A 6,275-nucleotide genomic window follows, 5' to 3' on the forward strand; every position below is an offset into this window, starting at 1 on the left:
ATTTGTATTAATTTTTTCAGCTACTTCATAATAGAGACCTCATCAGGTCTCTAATTAACATTTTATATTTTATAAATGCAGAAAAGAGACCTCATGAGGTCTCTACTTTAAAATAATATAAAATTAAATTAAATAATATCTTAGCGACCTAATGAGGTCTCTTTATTAAAATATAAAATTAAATAATATTATAAAATTGTGACCTCATGAGGTCTCTATATAAAAAATATAAAATAAAATTAAATAATACAATAGTGACCTCGTGAGGTCTCCTTTTTGTAAAAAATCAGATTATTTGTTGGTGACCTCGTGAGGTCTCCGTTTGGCGACCTCATGAGGTGTCTGTAAAAAAGTGACCTGCATTTTACTGACCTAGCGTTGAGGTCTCTTTTTCGGTCTCTTTTCTAGGTCTCTTTTTGGCCTTTTATTAGTAGTGTTCATAAAAAGTTGCGATTTTTTCAAAAAGTTATGACTTTTATAAAAAGTTGTGACTTTTATGAAAGGTGATGACCTTTCTGAAAAATTGTGACTTTTCCAAATGTTTGTGACTTTTTCAGTAAGGCACAATAAAAACCTTTTTGCACTATCCTTTGTTCTATAAATTGAGGGATTTTCTCTCATTTTAAATATATATAGAATATAGAATTTTCTGGACTTTTTTTACTACTACTAAATCTAGTATTCTAAGTGTACTTTGCTGCCGTTGAGTGGCTCGCTGACAACAGCGTTTTGGATATCTATACACTGGTGATTGAGATCATTCCACCCTGTCATTTTGATTGTGTCTGACTGTTGTAGACTAAAAAACTTTTGTAGTTTTCTACTCTGAATAAATTGGACTTTGCAATTGTTTTGAAGAATATGAAAACTTCACATGATAGTCAGTGTTGTACTTTTTATGCTCTATAAACTTCATTGTTAAATAGAAAAATGTACAAATTGTCTTTATTGTTAGTATTCTAAATACTAAGTGGTATGTCTATTTGTGATAGACGAGAAAGACCAACAACTTAGAGTTGGTGTGTTTGTGTCTCTATATAATGAACTTTGACACTATGTAAAGATTGTCAAAGAGAATTGAAACTCTATAATTCTTTCGTAGAATAATATTTTCAAAAGAGGTTTCATACTACCAATGACATTTTGAGAGTCTAGAAAGATATGTGAAAAAACTATTTTCAAATACTTGAAAAATATTTTTGAGATCATATTTTAAATGTAGGGGGTTCTTTGCTTATGATTAGACTTGGTGTCTATTTTAACTTTGGAGCAAAATATATGAAATTCAATGATACTTTTGTATTATGTTTGGCCGATAAAATTCTTGGAGTATATTTGGTATCGTAGTTGTTGAGTTTCTTTATTACTAGTATATGGTGTGACTGGTATGAAACTACCAAATGATATATATACTTGTTCAAAATAATTGTGTTCTTTTATGAAAAAATGTCACTTAAATGTTGTGATTTTTCATGAAAAAAATATGTCTATTATTATAAAAGTATTTGCATAGACATGGATATTGATGAATAGTCATTTGTTATGTTTTTGTAAAAGAAATATTTGGACTATATTGCCTTTATTGGACCCAATGAAACTTTGTTCATGGGTAGTTCTGTAAGACGCAAATTGAAAATTATGGAAAGGTCCTTCTACAAAGGATATTTGACAAGGTGATGACTCTAAACAATGTTTGTATCACACAAAATTGTAAGTTGGAACAATATATTTGAGAAAAAATCTACCTCGCGAAGAGTTTTTCAAACTCAATATTTTTATTTGTTCTAACTTGCTTGAGTCAGAGTCACCTGAGCACTTGGGGCATTTCAATTAAAAAATACCTTGTAAGGAAAACTGATTAACTTAGAAGTTTTGTCTAACTTTGAGTGCGATAAATAAAAATGTCAAGTTTGTGTGGAATATAAATATGTTGAGCATTCTTATAAATCTGTTGAAAGGAATTTTAATCCCTTAAAATTGATCTACACTGACATTTTTAATATGAAGTCAATACCGTCTCATGGTGGGAAAAAGTATCTCGTTACTTTCATTGACAATTACATTAAAAAAAAAGACTGTCTATTTGCTTAATGGTAAGGATGAAGCAATAGAAATGTCTAGACAATATAATATCGAAGTTGAAAATCAGTTAGAAAAAAGATAAGAAGTGATAAGAATAGAGAGTATGAATCTCCTTGTACAGAAATATGTTTAGAAAGTGGATTTATCTATCAAATTACTGCCCTATTCACCTCAATCTAAAGAAAAAAAATCAAACATTGAAAGAAATGATGGACGCATTTGTAAAATTTCGGGTTTACCACAAAACTTGTGTGGAGAAACTATCCTTACTGCAAAAGGGAACAAAAAAATTTGTCTTTTCATAAAGAAAACAATTTTGTTTGTTCAGGACACAATCTATTCCATATGAGAAATGGAAAGAAAGAAATCCAACTTGAAATATTTCAAAGTGTGGGGTGTCTAGCCAAAGTCCAAGTTCCTATTCCTAAAAGGATTGAAATAGAACATAAGACTGTGGACTATAAAATTAGACTTGAGTAGTCTAGTGAATGGTCTAAACGACCTTGGAAAGAGCAAAAAGAGAATGCACTTAATAAAGAGATTCAGAGGCGTAGTACATGTCAAGGGACATATACTTTCTTCGAATATGATTTTGTAACATTTTTTGTGTCTTATGTAGACTCATCCTTTTGGACAAATGGTATTAATAGTGAGATTGGTTCAACCTTGAGTAATCCTATTGGAAGTTGGTTGATCTTCCTCCAGGAAATAAACTTTTGGATTCAAAGTGAATCCTCAAAAGGAAAATGAAAGTCGATAGAACTGTTGACAAATATACGGCAAGACTTTGTGTCAAAGACTTTAGGAAAAGAAAAGGTTTTGATCTTGTTGATATATATATACTCATCAGTAATTAGAATTATATCCATTCGGATGCTAATAGTATTATTTGTGATATATGACCTCCAAATTGATCAAATGAATGTGAAACATTTCTCTTAAACGGAAAATTGGAGAAAGAAATTTACATGAAACAACTCGAGGGTTTTATGGTTCCTGGTAATAAAAGAAAGTGTGTGAATTTGTTAAGTCACATTATGGACTAAAACAAGCACCCAAACAATGAGATAAGAAATTTGACCAAATCATGTTGATAAATGGATTTAAGAATGATGGAACTGATAAATGTGTTCACATTAAAATCCCAAGGTCATTGTTTGGTTGTATATTGGTGATATGTTGATCATCAATAGAGACACTAATGATATAAATGCTACTAAACATATGCTAGAAAGCAAGTTTGGAATGAAAAATTTGGGAGTTGCTAATGCGATCTTAGGTATAAGAATCCTTAGGATTCCATAAGGTTTAGCATTTTCACGGTCTCATTTCATTGAAAAAGTACTTGACTAGTTCAAATATTTGGATGTCAATATTGTCAAATCTCCAATAAATGTGAGTTTTGCATTTCAAAAGAGTGAAAGCGAAAGTTACTCACAATTGGATTGTGCTAGGGTATTGGAAAATGTGATGTATATCATGAAGTGTGCGCGATCAGGTATATCATTTACTATTAATAAATTGAGCTGGTTCACAAGTGATCCCAATCAAACTCATTAGATGGCAATAAATAGAGTTTTGGAGTATTTAAAAAATACTTTAAACTATGCCTTGCATTATAACAATATCCAACAGTATTGAAAGGATATAGTGATGCAAATTTGATCACCGGACAAATGAAGTAAAATTCACGAGTGGATATATATACTTACTCTTGGTAGAAGAGCAGTCTCTTGGAAATATTTCAAAAGAAACATGTATCGCTAGCTCTATAATGATCTTTGAGCTAGGTGCTCAAGATAAAGGTCGGTGATTAAGTTGAAAGACTCCGGAATTTCTTGATAGATATTCTTTTTTGACCCAAACCATTGGCATTAGTATGCATACACTTTGATAGTCAAGATGCAATGGATAGGGCATGAAGCATGATGTATAACGGAAAGTCTCGTCATATAGGACATAAACATGATACCATTAGAAAACTACTAGTGAAATTATCAGAAATGACTATGTAAAGTCAAAGGATAATGTGTCAGATCCACTTATAGAAAAGCCTAACTAGAGAGAAAGTTTAAATATCATCTAAGGGAATGGATTTACGGCTTACGAAAAGTCATCATGACGGTAACTCTATCTAGCAGACTAGAGATTCGAAGAGCTAGATTCAAGGAGAAAAATAAAGTTGTGACTGACGGTTTAGCATTGTCAACAAACTCAATCCTTTCTCATGATGAAAACAATGCTCAAGGACAATGATACAACATTAAGACTTGTTAATGAGTTAATATAGCTTAATAGTTTTAATGATTTGCTATGTTTGGCAGAGTTGACCAAATAGTGTATCTACGCGATAACATGATTAGAAATCACCTATGTGAGTGTGAAGTGTAAGCCGCTTCAAAGAGGATGATTGTCAAAAGCCCATCTCTCTATACACTTAAGAAACCACGAGGTGTTCATGGCTGAAACGAACACAATCGTAAGAACCATAAATGGTAAAGGGTTAATTGTGTGACATTTGGTTGATAGGTATACACCAAAACTCGACGGTTCAAAGATATCGCATCTACCGATCGACCGAGTATATCCGACATATGTTCACTATGGAAAGTCCAAGGGGAAACTTACTTATCCAGATGCAATTAATTATTGATTGTAGAGTACACATACTTATCCGTTTCTTTGTCTTGGAGTCATTTCCATTCATGTGGGGGATTGTTGGGTTTTAAAAGGTGTGAATGGAAAATGAAGAGTTGCGAACTTTTATAAAAGATTATGATTTTTATGAAAAGTTATGACTTTCATGAAAAGTTGCGACTTTTATGAAAAGTTATGACTTTTATAAAAAGTTGTGACTTTTATGAAAGGTGACGATCTTTCTGAAAGATTGTGACTTTTCCAAATGTTTGTGACTTCTCCAGTAAGGCACAATAAGAACCTTTTCGCACTACCCTTTGTTCTATAAATTGAGGGATTTTCTCTCATTTTAAATCTATATAGAATATAGGATTTTCTGGACTTTTTCTACTACTACTAAATCTAGTATTCTAAGTGTAATTTGCTGCGGTTGAGTGGCTCGCTGACATCAGCGTTTTAGGTATCAATGCACTGGTATTGAGATCATTCTACCCTGGGAGGACATATTCCAAATCAAACCTCGATACTGTAGGGGAATAATTTCCTTAAGGGGACACTGTGCATTCAGTGGGCTTGATCTTCTTTCTGTTTTTCTAAATTCTGGTATGTGTTACAAATTTTAGATTTGTGAATTAATTTATGTTCTTCTATTCTTCACTGGTTCGTTAAACTTTGGTTACTTCGTATTTCTGCAAAGTTTGTTGGAATCAGTAAGATTTTTTAAACACAGATTGACAACAATTCTTCTTTAAGGAAAAGTTTCATATATTTTTTCTAATCTGTTTCTGATTCTAGTTTCTCTACTAGTTTTAATTTTCTAATTATGAAAATGTTTTTAAACTTTGTTGTGTCTTACCTAGTTCTTCAAAGTTTTGTTCTAAGTATCGTAGAAATACAAGATGAAAAATATAGGGTAGTGTGGTTCGCGTGTACGACTGGATGCTAGAATAACACCATATAATACATATTGAGCACAATAAGGTGAATTATGTTTGTTGGATTGATTCCGAAAGTATTGTGGTTAGCTCTGATAAAAATCTAGCAGATGGGGGCATTGAACTATTCAATGCATCCACAGGAGAGTTGAGGTATAAATTTCAAGTTATAGATAAATCGAGCCGTTTATATCAATCTGCCACAGCAAGTACACTAGAGTTTGGCTCAAATTACAAGTTGTTCTCGAGTTGTGTTACCGCTATTTATTAATGATGCAATATTGATAGAGGAGAGTGGCTCGATTTGTGTATTAGGCTCGAATAAGTGTTTGGGTTTCGTGAATTTTAGGAGTACTGATGTGAGTGTAAATTGGAGAGATAAAGATTCTGCTTCTGGTATGTGTTGTCCAAAACTAGCATTTAACGAGGGGCAATTGTTTTCATCATTGTACGGTAGTATTTCAGTGTATTGTGGATCTGATTGGCTTCCAAATCAATGCTTCAAGTTGATCCAATTCGTGATTCTTCAGTTGGTGGTAACCATCTTTTCGCTCTGCATTATCAAGAAAATGTTATAGATGTATGGAAGACCCCTCGTCCGCCAATTATATGAATCTAGAT

The 6,275-nt window shown here is 32.3% G+C and overlaps 1 pseudogene; it reads left to right on the plus strand.

Moving 5' to 3' along the window:
- The window catches only part of LOC107030357, a 9,395-nt pseudogene extending 3,470 nt beyond the window's left edge, over nt 1-5,925 (plus strand).
- The last annotated feature ends 350 nt before the right edge of the window (nt 5,926-6,275 follow it).

Source organism: Solanum pennellii, chromosome 9, assembly GCF_001406875.1.
Source record: "Solanum pennellii chromosome 9, SPENNV200".
NCBI lineage: Eukaryota > Viridiplantae > Streptophyta > Magnoliopsida > Solanales > Solanaceae > Solanum > Solanum pennellii.